The sequence below is a fragment of the Papio anubis genome, chromosome 15 (genome assembly GCF_008728515.1).
Source record: "Papio anubis isolate 15944 chromosome 15, Panubis1.0, whole genome shotgun sequence".
NCBI lineage: Eukaryota > Metazoa > Chordata > Mammalia > Primates > Cercopithecidae > Papio > Papio anubis.
Genome location: NC_044990.1, coordinates 67,218,946 through 67,235,919, shown reverse-complemented (window position 1 = coordinate 67,235,919; position 16,974 = coordinate 67,218,946). Strand labels below are relative to the sequence as shown.

Here is a 16,974-nt window from a genome sequence, read left to right as displayed (position 1 = left end):
GCAAGTTACAAGTATATGGATTAAGTATCCTTGTGTGCACCTAAACGAGCTCATTCCTCACTCAAACACCTACCTTCACGAGAGCTAGCCAATCTCCTAAATTGGATATTTTTCATTTACATGCATGTCTTTAAACATTTACTTCACATAATTATATACTTAAACACTACATAGTATTTTTGCATATAACTTTAATCATGTGTTTTAAATTTAATTTATATTTTACCTTCTGGGAAATGATGTTTACATTATACAACTAACCTATTTCAGTCAATAACTATATGCTTTATCCATGCTGATATATGTAGTTTGAGATATTTACTTTCACTGCTATATATTTCATTTTATAGATGTGCCATAATTAATGATTTATTTACTTGTTGATAGTATTTGCTTCCAATATTTTGCTTCCCAAACAGTAGACACCAGCCATGTGTAGTACTGTGTACTTGAACTGTACTCCTGTGGCTGAAGCACTGAATATTTACCTTTATTTAATTTTAATAAATACAAGTATAAATTTAAATAGTCACACATGCCTAGTGACTATGACACAGTACTAAGTACTACACTACAAAGGTACTATACTACTAGAAGTGGTACCACTGGAATAGATGTCTTTGTCACTTGGGCTGCTAAACAAATCACCATAGGTAGAGATTTAACATCAATTCATTTTTCACAGTTCGGGGGGCTGGAAATCAGAGATCATGATAACAGCATATTGGGTTCTGGTGAGAGCCCTCTTCAGGGCTGCAGACTGCTGACTTTTTGTATTCTCATGTGGTAGAAGGAGAGTGAACTAGCTCTACAGTTTCTTCTTATAAGGGCAGTAATCCCATTCATGAGGGCTTAACCCTCATAATCTCATTTTCGCACAAAGACTGCATCTCTCAATACTATTTTATTGGGGATTAGGGTTTCATCATATGGATTTGGAGGGGACACAATCATTCAGTCCACGGTAATAGGTATATTTATCTTCAACTTTACTATTTTAAATTGCTTGAAAAGTGTTCAATTTAAATTTTCGCCAGCACATATAAGAATACCTGTTTCATTTTCATATCTTCACCAATTCTTGGTATTATCTGTCAAAATGATGAGTTCAAAATTGTTTACCTTTTAAAATAAATTTTTTTGAGATGTAGCTTCTTTCTACCAATAAAGTATTATTTCTTATGATTATTAGCTATTTGATTTTCTTTCCTATAAATTTTCTATTTATATTATTTGCTAATTTTCTTTTTGGTTTATTTTTCTTATTGTGAGAGCTTTAAAATACATTAAAATTAATATCTCTTTAATTATATTCCAAAGCATGTCTTCACTTTTCTGGCCTGTCATTTTACTACTTAATTATATATTTAGGCTGAGAAGACTACAAATAAGTCATGTAGTTTAATTAATCAAAATTTCATAAGGTTTTGCTTTTAGGGTCTTTTTTAAGAAATATTTTTCTAATTTCAGGTCTTCAAAATCTATTCTCCTATATTTTCTTCTAAAATAATTATATATTATATTTTCTATTTCATGATTTAACTAAATTGGAATTGACTTATGCATACAATATGAAAGATAAATCTAATTTGATTTTAATTTATATGGAAAACATTTGTTTCAACACCTTTTAATTGAAATTCTACTGTGTTCCCACTGATTTTGCAAAACCGTCTTTCTCATATATCAAATTTTCAGATATTCATTGATTTGCTTCTCATGCTCAGGTCTATTTTTCTCTTCGTGCACAAATATTGGATGGTATTACTTGTTCTACTTTTACAATTATTGATAAAAGGCAAAAATAAAAATAAAAAATAGTGCCCTCCATCTTTTCCTTTTTTTTTTTTTTTTTTTTTTGAGATGGACTCTCGCTCTGTCGCCCAGGCTGGAGTGCAGTGGCGCGATCTCGACTCACTGCAAGCTCCACCTTCCTGGTTCACCCCCATTCTCCTGCCTCAGCCTCCCGTGTAGCTGGTACTACAGGCGCCCGCCACCGCGTCCGGCTAATTTTTTTGTATTTTTAGTAGAAACGGGGTTTCATCGTGTTAACCAGAATGGTCTCCATCTCCTGACCTCGTGATCTGCCCGTCTCGGCCTCCCAAAGTGCTAGGATTATAGGCGTGAGCCACCGCGCCCAGCCTACCTTTTCCTTTTTAAAAAATTGATTTGGCAAATAGGGTAGGACAATCTTAAGATTTATTTAAAACCATTTTGTATACTCCCTTACCCGTGGTGTGCTCTTGGTTCCAAGCATCTTAATATTACTGGAAGTCAGGGTCTATAAACAGGAAAACAGCAGCAGCCCCTAAACAATGACTGTGGACACGTAGATATATGAAAGACCAGAGTCACTATCTTGAAAGGAAACAATTGCGAGCAGTTAGTTTACTCCAGAACTTTCCTATGAAACCAGACCAGATCTGTTCGTTATGGTGATTTATCTGAAATCACAGCCTTGCTAAGTTCCCTTTTGTTCTTGCCACATTCCTCTCACCTTGGTAGGGAGTTTCTTCTTGTCACATTTTGGTTGAAAACACTAGCACAGGAATGCTTATTTTTCAGGCTGCTTCTGAAGAACTGGATTAAAACAGCAGCTGCAAACCCTTTGTTCCTTAATGTATCTACATTCCACTTGTTTCTCACTCACATGCAAATATGAACAACACACCACACACACCCCACTAGTGCACACAGACAGATAAATTATTTGGGATTTCTGATGAAAAAAACTGAATTTATCAAATAATTAATCACATTGCTTCTTTTTCTCCAGGAACCTGTATCTCCACTTTTACTCAGTTCTATTTTAATCATTCAATTAAAAACACTTTTTTATATTAAAAGTCATGCATGTTTTATTAGATTTATTTGTAGGTGCCTGGGACTTTTGTTGCAATTACTGGTGGCATTTTGTTACCAATTTAAAAGAATTGAATTTGCACTAATCTAATATTTACTATCATTGCTAAACTCTCTTACTTGATACCTTTCTTTAGATTCTCTTTGTATTTCTAAGTAAATTAACATAAAATTTGAGAATGATAGTTCATTGTCTCTTATTGTATTCCTGTAACTTTTCTTACAGTGATAAGATATTAATGAAATTATTGAATAGATTTTGTGATACAAGGTTGAGCACTGTTTATAAGTTTGTGATTTTTAAAAATTTACTATTTAACCTTTTGTTAAATGTGATTTGTAATTTAACTTGTATGTGGTGATTTTGCTTTACAGAAAGTCTAATTTTAAATTTTATTAGCATTCATTTCTGTCATATATGTTCCATCTGTTTAAGAGATTCTCCCATACACTGATGTAATAAGCATAGTTTCTATAATTTCCTAATATGTTCAAGTTCTACTAAGTGAAGTATTAAGAAAACATAATTATTACACTTATAAAAATCTATTTTTGTTTTATATAATGCAATTTATAATAGGTGAAAATAATTTAGCATCCTTGTATATTCCTGGTAGATTAAAAAAAAATGTTCATGTTACACACTATTTGCAATATTAATTTATAGTCTAATTTTATTTTTTAGTCACATTCATATGACTATGTAGGTTTCCTTTGTTTCATATTTGCATGAAACTTATTTTGTAATTTGATCTTATGTAAATAACTTATAGTCATTTAAAAAATATTTACTCTTTCAAGTTTGGTCTTTGTATTAGTTTGTTTTCACACTGGTATAAAGAAATACCACCCAAGACTGGGTAATTTACAAAGAAAAGAAGTTTAGTTGACTCACTGTTCCATATGGCTGGGGAGACCTCAAGAAACTTACAATAATGGTGGAAGGGGAAGCAGGCACGTCTTAAATGGCAGCAGGTGAGAGAAAGAGAGAGAGAGACAGAGAGAGAGAAAGAAAGGGAAACAGAAGAGCTCCTTATAAAACCATCAGCTCTCATGAGAACTCACTATCACAAAAACAGATGGGGAAACCAACCCCATGATCCAATCACCTCCCACCAGTGCCCTCCCTCAATATGTAGGGATTATGGGAATTACAAATCGAGATTAGAGTTGGGTGGGGACATAGAGTTAAACCATATCAGTCTTTTAACTGTAGAGCCTTTTGAAACTAGATTATTAAAATACTATGCTAATAATATAATTGAAAATATTTTTAGTTTATTATGTACCCTCTATTTATTTGATTTTTTTCTATGAATTTTTCTCTCAATCTTTTTTGTTCCAGTTAATTTTTAAACATACTTTTTCTGCATTACAGCTTTAGAAATTATATTCAACTTTTATTTTATTTATTGCCCTTCAATGCTATACTTATTTAAAAGAATAAAAATTATTCATATTTTTACACTGCTTATAGATGTTTCAAAGATTTTTGGAGTCATCAACTTCAGTTGCCCATTTGAATTTTAAATGTAATTGATATCCAATAGTAGACTTACACGATTTCCCACTAAATTAATCATTAATATTGTTTGCATAGTTAATATTTACATTTTCCACACTTATTCCTATACTTCCCATTGTCTTTCACACCTTAGATTTTAAGTCCAGGCTTAATTTCCTTATTTTAAGAAATGTTATTTAAAAGGACTTTGGATTTGAATGTTTTTCCTAGTTTGTCATTTCATTAAAGTTGAAACTCTTTAAAAGCCTTGGATTTAAAAAGCATCCCAGGTTGTGCTTTCCAGATAATGTGGCCACAGGGCCTTTTTTTCTATTCCTGTTTTAACTATTTACTAAAGCCTGTTTATTTTATAGGTAAGAAAAGCCTTATCTTTGTTTTAAAGATAAGAAAAAAACACATTCTTCACTCCTTCCTTCCTTCCTTCCTTCCTTCCTCCCTTCCGCCCTTCCTTCCTTCCCTGTCTCTATTTCTCTCTCTCTCTCTCAATACTGACTGTGTCTTACTTTCTTCTGAGTGTTTTCAGACAATTTTTGAAAATACATTTTATCAGTATTTGAAAGTTTTTTTTTTTTCAGGGTTTTCAGGATATTTAGTTCATCATCTTATTAGAAACAATAAGTTTTGTCTAACCTATTAGGATTATGTACTTCACACATCTCTGATTATTCATATGTAAATAAATACCTATTCAATTTCATAATCTGAATGAAAGGTGAATGCTAGTGTTTTTTCCTTAATGTTTAAGGTATTCCAGCCATAAACTTCTTTTTGTCACCTTCCTGATAATTTAGCTTCAACATATTCCTGTTCTTTGCATTTGTCATAAAATGAAATATTCTTCTTATAAAGCTACATTGTTTGCATTTAGAGTATTTGTGTTTAGATGGCATTACTGAAAGCCCCAAATCAGAGTTATAGCAAGTGCAATGCTAGTCAAATGGTTAAGGCTAATTGTTGATAATAACAAGAGTTCTTCCTATTGCATTTCTTTTAAAAACTGCATTTATTACTGGATATCAAGATAAAACTGACAACTATAATAAAGAGCTAATAAGAGAGATGTACTGAGGATGCCATTCTGTATCTCTCTGTACACATAATTCAATTATAAAAATTGAATTGAAGTCTTCCCCCAGCTTTTTCTGAAGCAGAAAACCATACATAAACCCCAATAATGTCCTTAAATTGTAACATATTTTATAGTAATTTGAAGTTAAATTAGCACTTTTACTTCAATGATTTCATGTGATTTGATTCTGATTATCTTTGTAACGTAGACAAATGGAGGCATTCTTGTTATTTGTATGATTGAGAGAACTGAACTTCAGAAACGAAGATCAAATCCTCAGAGATTCTTACTTCTGTAAACACAATAAGGGAAGAGGTTTTGGGGTCTCTGTCTGCTGCATATTACAGAACAGCAAATTTTTCAAGTCTACTGTGCATTTAGGCACATTCTGCAGGGGTTTAATAAGGAGATCTTAATAGAATGATTCTAACATGCAGAATGCGTATTCTTTTAGCATAACGGGGCAACTAATCAATAAAGTAAATGTACTCTTATGCTATCAATTTGAATTTAGTAAGCAAATTCAGGATGAGAAATCATGTTGAAAGCCACAATACTTTCTGTATGATCAGAGTTAAAGTACCAACTCACAAAACCGAATTTTTAAAATACTTTTGCTTCTATTATGCATTTGAATAAACACTTTCCACTGAAAGTATCAATGTGGCTATTTTATATATAAAGAGTAACACTACCATTTTTAAAAAACTTTACTCCATTCTTGATTCCTTGTCATTTTCTAATTTTTAAAAAATCAAACCACATGGCAACAGCAACTAAAAGGACTAAAAATGAAATACAGTAACACTCTAAAGGCAGTATCAAATTTTGTGAAAAATTTCAGATATTTGAGAAAATGACAAAGGTATGTGTGAAATCTTGTTTTATTTTTTAATCTGAAGAAATAGTAAAATCATTTAAAATATTAACAAAGAGAAGAAAAGAACCAGTGAAAATGTAGAGTTAAAAAAGGGAACAGGGTTAGGTGCAGTGGCTCCTGACTGTAATCCCACCACTTTGAGAAGTCAAGTGGGAGGATGGCTTGAGTCCAGGAGTTCAAGAGCAGCCTGGGCAACAAAGTGAGACCTTGCCTCCATAAATAAATAAATAAATAAATAAATAAATAAATAAATAAATAAAAATTAGTCAGGAGTAGTGGCATACACTTGTAGTCCAAATAATTCAGGAGGCTGAGGTGGGAGGAGGATCATTTGAGCCCGGGAGGCAGAGGTTGCAGTAAGCCATGTTCACACTGTAGAACTCCAGCCTGGGTGACAGAGTGAGACCCTATCTCAAAACAAAACAACAAAAGGAAAAGATTCTTTTATTGAGGATGTGAAATATACCTCCAGGTCTTACATTTTAAAACAAATAGTACCAAAAAATTATAGTTTCCTAGCCTTTCCCTTATTTACAAATATCTTCCCATTTTGCTCCCAGTAAATTATGTTTTCCATCATTGAAGCCATGTTCTATTGAGAGGACCTAAATAGGTATGTTAATAAGGTGAACATAGTGACATCGTAGTCCTTATTTTCACACATCATTAAACACTAAGCCATTGGTTATCATCATTTTTAAATGTGTATTAAATATCTGAATCTCAAATTATAAATCAACTATATATAAAACAGCATACTTTATCTTTCAATGCTTGATGAGATTACGCAATGAAAAATCCTGAAAGTAGATTATAATTATTTTCTCTTTGTTGACATGCAAACATAAATAAACTGTATGCCAATTTAGTAAAATCCATGTAAAATTTTATGTAGTATTAATTATAAAAACATATATATGTGTGGCTGTAGTATGTATGTGTATGACATGTAAATGGAAAATATGTCAAATTAGTATTAGTTAGGTTTCACTTTTTGTATCTGTAAAAGTAAAAAATTTTACTGGGGATGTAAAACCCATAGACTGTGAGTGGAAATGCAGATATCTGCTATATGATCCAGTCATTCCACTGGAACATAATTACCCAAGAGAAATGAATATACATACAAAGATTTTACATGAATATTCATGGCAGTGTTATATATAATAGTCCTATACTGGAAATTACCCAAATGGCTGTCAACAAGTGAATAAAAAAGCTAAGTATATTAAATCCATGTGAAAGAATACTACTTACCAATAAAAGTGAATAAACTATGGATATATGCAACAGCAGGATAAATTTCAAAATAATTATGCCAAGTGAAAGCAGCAGAGAAAAAAAGAGCAGGTACTATACGTTTCTAAATATCTCAACCTCTGGAAATGTCAATCTAATCTATAATGACAGAAAGCAGATCAGTTGTTACTGGTACTAGAGTAGAAGAAAGGGAGTAAGACAGAGATGGACATGAGAAAGAAATTCCAAAGAACCATGAGATAGCTGTTGGGAAGCTTGGATATATTCATTATTTTGATCCTACTGATGGTTTCGGTATGCATACTTACGCAAAAATTTACCAAAGTGTATTCTTTATGTATATGCAGTTTACCATGTCAATAACACTTTAAAAAGATGGTATTTAAAAATATATATAGAACAAAGCCAAAATGTCACAGCCTCCACCCACTTCTCGGCTTCTCAGATGGGATTCAAGAGAGCTTATTCAAGAAAGGCAACACCTTTATTTAACTGATGTGTAGTCTCCTAACAGTGTAATCTCCTAACAGATGTTTGTGGAAATCTCTTTGACCCATCTCATAGGAGCCTAAAGAGTTAAATGTGGTCAGTTACCCACACAGGCTTCTGTCGTTTGTCTTGAGTATTTTTCTTCTACTCCATGAGGATAGCTGCCCTAGTGGGTACTGTGCTGCTTTTGCATGGTAGTGCCCTTCCTGTTACTAGAACTTCCTTCCCCTGGTGACATCTATCACAGATGGGCTGTCTCAGGCAGGATGGGGCTACAGGATGGAGAAACCACTTCAGCTATTTTAAGCAGAAAGAAATTTACTACTGAAAGATTAGACTGTAATAACTTATTAGAAGGGCTAAAGAAGTAGATTCCAGACTAAACCTCCAAGAAATTAACCTTCAGGGGAAGTTCCTGATGAGGAAGTTGGAATTAGGAGGCTATCACTGGGACTCCTAACATCAATTTCATAGTATCGTTCAGTATGATCTGAGGATTAGGAAGACACTGCCTCTGTAACCTGAAATGACTCTCAGCATTGTCAAAGCCAGTGATTGTGGACTGGGAAGCTTCTGCAAATTCCCCAATAACTTTATTCCTACAAATGAGCAGGGAGAACATGAAAGTGTAGCAAGATTGACTGTCTTATCTTTGACCTTTCAGGTATGATTGGGGGTATTTTTATTTGGTGGAACCTGATTTACCTTCAAATCTCTTGATATTTCCCAAAGTCTAGAAGTGTAGACATATATATATATATACACACACATATATATATATATATTAGACAAATCTTAATGATAAACCCCATGCTGTGCTCTGAATTTTCCAACAATGCAGGCTTTGTCAGTAAGTCACGTTTGTCTCCCTAGCACTCAGCTATTCTAGGGTGAATTCTCATGTTCCATAGAAGTTGACTTGAAAGAGTTTGGCAGAATATGTTTCCCAAAATGGCACAACAATAACTCCCATTCCACATGCCCTATTGCAATGTGACCTTGACATTCCCCAATTAAGAGATGAAGTCTATTTCATCTCTTTTTGAAAATGTGCTGTCCCTGTGATTATTATGACCCATAGAACTCAAAGGAAATGGCATTCTGGGACTTCTAAAACCAAACATTAAGACAGCTTAATAGTGTCCAACTTTGTGTTCTGGGGTAATCATGGCAGCATGTAAGAAGTTGCAAAACCACCATGCTGTGAGAAACCCAAAGGTAGTCACATGGAGAGGTCATGCAGAGAGAGAGAGAGAAAGAAAAGAGAGAAAGAGAGAGAGAGTGAGGATGCCCAACCAGTTCTGAGCTATTCTAGTCATTTCAACTGAGGCAGAGACATATGAGTAAAGAAGCCATCTTAAAAACTCTAGCCCCAGTGTCAGTCCATACAGAACAGAGAGAAGCCATTCCTAATGAGCACCACCAAAATTTCAGAAATAGGAGCAAATAAATGATTGTTGTTTTAAGCACCTTCAATTTTTAGTAAAATTTTTAGTATAATAAGATGTACGTGAAGACTAAGCTCTGATTTTTTTATCGTGCACAAATTCCTACCTAAGGGGTCTAGGGAGTCATGCCCTACAAGCCATAAATTATAATCAGATGGGTTTTATTTGACTGTATATATTGTGACTCACTTTTCCATCTGACTCTTGCATAACATTACGAGACAAGGAAGAAATATTTAACCCCAAAATATATTCCCTTGTCATACCTTGAAATTGCCCTGCAAAGTCTCTTGTGGGAAAAATCCACATCCTACAGAGAAGCCCCTTGCCCCCTTTGTTTTCCTTCCTTTCTTTCCAGATCCAGGAGATAATCAACTAAGAGTCAGGCACCCTTTTAGGCCTGATGATAAACATTTTACAACCTGCTCTCTCTGAAGTCTGCTATCGGAGAGATTCCTCTGCACAGTGAAACTTGGTCTCCACAATCCTTTATCTTAACCTGAACATTCCTTTCCATTGATCCCAGGTCTTCAGATAAACTCAACCAACTGTCAACCAGAAAATGTTTAAATTTGCCAATAACCTTGAAGCCCCCGCTTTGAGTTGTCCCACCTTTCTGAATCAAACAATGTATTTCTTAAATGTATTTGATTGATGTCTCATGCCCCCCTAAAATATATAAAACCAAGCTGTACCCCAATGACCTTGGGCACATGTTCTCAGGACCCCCTGAGGACTGTGTCATGGGCCATGGTCACTCATATTTGGCTCAGCATAAATCTCTTATAATACAGATTTTGTCTCCTTTCATGGACATGATTATAACATGGTAAATAACAAACTGATATTTTAAAAACGGTGAGTATATTTTTAGGTATTTTATAAGGTTAGATTAAAATATATTCTATAAGCATTCTATTATGAATTAAAGTGTTTCCAACTTTTTTCTTAATGTTCCAGCCTATGATTGGAACTGATATTTCTTATCTGAACTATCGATTCTTACAAATTCTTGACTTTATAAATTCAGTATCGAATTATATAATTAGGAGTAAAATTTTGTTGCAACTTCTATTACTACCACTACATACAGTTAAGAAAATAGATTATATTTTACCTCAGCTGTATTTTAAGATGAATACAATTTGCAGTTGATAAGTAGTGTTGAGTCCAGTTGCCTAAATTAAAAGAAGAGCTTTAAAAGCTTGATCAATACTAGCTTTCCTTCACCTAGCAGTCCTGAGCAAATGGGAAGTTATGGTCACATGCTTAAAATACAGTTTATGTCAGTGAAGATTCACTTAGTTCTCTGGAAGTGTAATACATTCAAGGAACAACTGTTTTTAAAGTTAGAAAGTCTGTGCATATTTAAATATTTTAAATTCAATAGAGTAAAATGAATCAATTTTAAATAAATTTAACTGCAGTCCTTTCCTGGCAAGAGGTCTATTGAGTCAAAGAAGATGACTGGATCAGTGTAATGACTGGTTCTCTTGAGGCTAATGCAAAAGCTTTAGCTTTCTCTTTTCTTAGGATCATTTACTAAGAAAGCCTGCTTAAGCACAAACTGACTTGTGTTGGCAGCGAATTTCTGAATCCTGACACGACAGGAATGAATATCTTCTTTTAAATCTTCTTTCTTCTGGCGTGTCTGAAAAATCCAGCATTGGCCTGAGGAATAAAGTCACCAAACATTACTGTATTCCCAACAGAAAGAAGCTGTTCTGGGAGAAGTCTGTACCATTTAATTGGAGCAAATTTGACAAGACTCGCTTCCTCTTGTCACAGGCTAATACTCTCACCATGTTCTGAGTGATCTTTGAAAAACATATTAGTGCTCCAGGCCACTCCCTGCCCCTCCCTATAGATAAGGCTGAATAGTTTGGAAGTTATCTTTGAAGGACTGAGCTGACAACTTCAGATAAAAGTGTTTCTAATTTACAGGGCTGAACTGGGAGGGGACGGGCTGACTGTGAGGCCAGAAAAAGAAAGCAAAGGTTGAGGGAAATTAGCCAGAAGTTCTGCAGAGGAATTCTCCATTACACCTTTCTTATCTGGTTTCTTAAAAGTTTGTCTAACTCTAGCTTGCAGAATCTAAGAGAAATGTATTGTTAATGTAGCATTTAGAAAGCAACAATAATGAATACATGTGAAAAAGACCCTGTAGATCGCAAATTCTGGGAAAATCAAGAAAACAGCTGATGATTGCTGGGACAACTATTGTCTTCCCAGTATCGCTAATTTTGCTGCAATGCAGTTAGGCAAAAGCTCTATCTCCTTAATTCTAAAACAGCTCTCACTTTAAGAGACACTTCGTAATGGCTTTACAGGGGATTTGGGAAATCTAGAAATTTATTTATTTACTTATTTATTTTATTTTATTTTATTTTTTGAGACGGAGTCTTGCTCTGTCGCTCAGGCTGGAGTGCAGTGGCCCCATCTCTGCTCACTGCAAGCTCCGCCTCCCGGGTTCAAGCCATTCTCCTGCCTCAGCCTCCCGAGTAGCTGGGACTACAGGCGCCCACCACCACGCCCAGCTAATTTTTTGTATTTTTAGTAGAGATGGGGTTTCACTGCGTTAGCCAGGATGGTCTCGATCTCCTGACCTCGTGAACTGACCACTTCGGCCTCCCAAAGTGCTGGGATTACAGGCGTGAGCCACCGCGCCCGGCCAGAAATCTAGAATTCTACCTAAAAAGCTTAATAAGCATTTTTCATCTTATTTAAGTTCCGCAGTTTTAAAAGGCATGCTATTGGGATGCATCCTAGTCGCACTGTAAGAGATATATTAAGGTTTTGGATCTTTCATTTAATTGAGCTTAAAACCCATTTCTTTCAGTGGAGAACATCAGCTGAGTCACTACACTTGTTCTGCTTTCTTTTTCAGCATGTTTCTACCCCTCTTCCTAGCCAGTGAAGACTGTGCTTCACTCTGAGGATTTTAATTGATTTTTCATGATGTATGCTTAGTGATTTTTACTGATAGAGTCTATGTTTACTATATATGAGTAAAATTTAACACTACTTAAGATATTACGTGCATTATTTATTTAAATCATTTGTACTAATTTTTAATTCAACACAGAATTTGTATGGGATAGAGTTATATATACACAAGCATAATACTAGCAACAAATTAATGATAATAATAAATGTTTAGAAAGATCTAAAATTCCTGCATAAAGTATAAAACACAGACTAGCTCTTTATATTTAAAATAAACAATACACTCCATAGTTCCATGTTACCTATATATTACTGAATAGATAAGTTTCATTTAATTAGACCTGTGTGTTTACATTGAGTGTAAAATACAATTTTTAAGTAGGATATATTAAACATGCTACTTCTACAATTAAAAATGGAAATTATTTTAATAATAAAACCAGCAAAGATTGAAAGAAGGAACTATTTCAAGTGTCAAAACAAAATCATCAGAACTCTTTCAACAATATGTGACAAAATATTGAGAGGAAAATACGCATAATGTAGATTGAATCATACTTCGACTGGTTTTCCAAATTTGCCTCCCTTCAAGATTCAGCCCACTTTTTATTCTTTCACCATTGCAGATTAAACCATTAAAGACTTTATTCACCTGTGAGTCTGATAGAATATCTTATAAAAAACATGAACACATCCAGAGACAACATTTTCATTAAATAACACTTAAGTCAGAATTACTCAGCAGAGGTTTGATGACTTACTTTTCTCAAAGACATTTATGAAGAAACCAGCTCACACATGTTTACATTTGTTTTCATAAAGTATATAATTACCTTGGCATCAGGAATTTTAAGTAGTACTTTAAAAATTTTGTGTTATTAACACTACTCTTTAGATAAGTTAGTGTCATACTGACTCTTAATACATAGCTTTACACGCTTAATTGAAAGCTGCTTTACATACTTTTTTTGGGGGGGGATGGAGTCTTGCTCTGTCTCCCAGGCTGGAGCGCAGTGGCTGGATCTCAGCTCACTGAAAGCTCTGCCTCCCAGGTTTACGCCATTTTCCTGCCTCAGCCTCCTGAGTAGCTGGGACTACAGGCACCCGCCACCTCGCCCGGCTAGTTTTATGTATTTTTTAGTAGAGACGAGGTTTCACCGTGTTAGCCAGGATAGTCTCGATCTCCTGACCTCGTGATCCGCCTGTCTTGGCCTCCCAAAGTGCTGGGATTACAGGCTTGAACCACCGTGCCCAGCCTATATTCTTTATATATACCAAATGTAGCAAAAGTAAAATAATATTTAACTAGTTCTAAAAAAAGTTAAATTGTTTATGTAACATTAATCTCAACAGGTAATCTAATTGGTATACTAATAAATATTTAATAACCACACTCAAAAAGGTTTTTTTTAAATATAAACAATCTTGATTTTTAAAAATTTGTCAATTTTTGCAGTGTAAATCCTCACATGATGGCCTCTTCCAAGCTGCCATCCTGACATTATTGAACATCGAGTATGGAAAAGATGAATACTGAGATGGTCTGAGTAGGCTTCAACACAATGCTGGGTAAGTCCTTAAACACAAACTTTGCAAGCAATTACAATCATTCCATACCTGACATGTCTGCTTCTACTGTTATAACTTTCTATAATTATTTATAATTTTATGGTATTTGTACTAATAAACTTTTAAGAGACCATATGAGATAACAATCACATATAAACTAACCAAATAAACTAACCATATAACTAACAAAGTATCAAACCAAATACCATCATCATTTTTAGGTTGCTCTTTATCTTTGCATCTATTTCTCTGCATTTTACTCTTACAAAAATATTTTTTCTGCCATTTATTTAGTGTTTACAGCAACTAAAATACATCATTTTTTAATAACTTGAGAATGTATCTTGAGGCCATTGAAGATTCCTTGATGTGTCAAAGTACCAGATAGGGGTAATTATTCAATATGTAAAGGATTTGGAGCACAAGAACTTTAGTGAGTGACAATAATATTCCATTTGAGGAAAGTTATATTTTTGAAAAATGTAATCGTGGAAAAAATACCTTGAAACATAAATATTCATCATTTTCATAGTTTTACTCATTTGATCTTACAGTATTACTGAAATGTCACTTGAGAGGGAATAGAACGAAGTCTATTAACCTAATTTCATCATAACTAAAGAGTAATACAAATGTAAGTCCAAAAATAGATTAATGGCATTCTTACTTTACTTTAATACAACCGCTTTTTATATATTTAAATTAAAGTCAAGCCATAAAATAAGCCTTTCAAAATTGCACATTAAATAATATTTATTCCACATTCCATACACATATATTTGTATGTTTTGAGTCCTGTATCTCTCTGGCCTGAGAATAATTTGTGAATTACGCTTTCTTCCAAACTTGTCTCCTTATATCTTCAAATCCATAGTCTGGACTTCATTATAGCACCATCTCATACATTGTTTTATAACTCTCCAGGTCCAGACCATTTTGTAGAGGCCTTATCCCGGCCTTAAGTGTTAAAGGTTTAAAATTTGATCTCAACCCAAATGCTTTGACTCATTCTCTACGTTGTAATTCCTTCTGGAGTTAATTCCACTAACTCCAAGATGTGCTCAATTCTCTTTACTCCAGTTTTGTTTACTGGCATTATTGTTATTGCTAAATAAATTTAAGAGCAACAAAGTTAAGAAGCTCTGGGAAGTGGGGCCAGGTAGTGGACCTAACAAAACTTCGGATTGGTTTTGTTTCATTCTTGGAAACAAGTATGTGAGGTTCTACTATAGAAAAAAAATATATATATATATTTTATATGTGTATATATATATAATGGAGTGACCTTTCTCAAGGTTACTCCATTGACCTTGAGAAAGCTGTACAACACCTATGAATTTCTTCTTTTCTACATGAAAAGAAATACCACAAAAATGACAAGTGTCAAATATCCTCAAATAATAAAATGTGTTTAAAATACTTGAAGTTCTTCCTCCTTTCAGAGTTTGCCAAGATATGTGACTTCATTTTACTATTTGGCAGAAGGCTACCCTTCAGTAATATGTTGAATGTTGGAAGATAGTCCCTGAAGAATTTTTTACATTCAAGAATGTCTAGCAGGAATGGAATGTTTTTGACAGATTTATGATTTAACGCCCTATTTCTGAGGACTGAGTTAAATTCTTTTAGGGATACAAAAAATAAAACTCTACGTTTATTAAGACCAATTTCATATAAAAAATACACAAAATAAAAGATAAATATAAAGATTACAAGAATAATTTTAAATCAGAATTTAAACATTTGAAACCTTTGCCTGAAAATTGACACATACATAGAACTATGTTTTCATTCAGTAAGTTACTGAGATTTTATGAATATAAATAAGGATACTGAATAAAAACATTGTATATTATCATCAACACATTAATAATAGCAATGTGTTCTTGTTTTGGCATTCAAAAATGAATATAAAAATAGAAAAACATACATTTTTAAGATCTACAAACTTTATCAGAGACACATATTTATTAGTTTCAAAGCCAATAGGTCAGTGAGGAAATTGAAGGAAAATTTAGAAGTTTTTTTAGCAAACAAGAATGGAAACATACCAAAACTTATGGGATATACTAAAACAGTTCAAAGGGAAACGTTTATAACAATAAACAACCACATCAAAAGACAAGAAAAATCTCAAATAAAGAACTCAAATGATGGAACTAGAAAAACAAGAATAAATTAATTCCAAATTCAGTAGAAGGAAAGAAATAATAAATATCAGAGCAGAAATAAGTGAAATGGAGACAAGAAAAACAAGCGAAAAGATCAGTAAAACTGAAAGCTGGTTTTCAAAAGATAAACAAAATTGGCAAAACTTTAGTTAATACTAAGAAAAAGAGAACATTCAAAACCAGATATGAAAAAGGAGACATTACAATTCAAACAATAGAAATACAAAGGATTATAAGAGACCATTGTGAACAATTATATACCAACAAATTGGGTAACCTAGATGAAATGGACAAATTACTAGACACATACAACCTACTGTGATTTACTTATGAAGAAAGAGAAAATATTAACAGAGCAATAAATGGTAATGAAATTGAATAAAATGTTTTCCATGAAAGAAAAGCTCAGGACCTGATGGCTTTACTACTGAGTTCTACCTGACATTTCTCACTGCAAGCTCCGCCTCCCAGGTTCACGCCATTCTCCTGCCTCAGCCTCGGGAGTGGCTGGAATTACAGGCGCCCGCCATCACACCCGGCTTATTTTTTGTATTTTTAGTAGAGACAGGGTTTCACCGTGTTAGCCAGGATGGTTTTGATCTCCTGACCTCATTTTAAAGAGAACTAATGGCATTTCCCCCAAATTCTTACAGAAAATTAAAGAGGTAGGAATTCTTCCAAACACATTTTATGGAGCCAGCATTATCTTGATACTAAAGAAAGATAAGGACACAGTAAAAAAGAGAACTACAGGC

General features: G+C 33.7%; 1 long non-coding RNA gene across 1 annotated transcript in view; it reads left to right on the top strand.

Annotated features, from left to right (window-relative positions):
• Window positions 1-15,269, top strand: part of LOC108582937 — a 168,391-nt gene extending 153,122 nt beyond the window's left edge. Inside the window, exon 3 of the long non-coding RNA XR_001897017.3 lies at window positions 13,936-15,269. This is a non-coding gene — a long non-coding RNA (uncharacterized LOC108582937). The remainder of the gene's footprint in view (window positions 1-13,935) is intronic.
• Window positions 15,270-16,974: the final 1,705 nt, after the last annotated feature.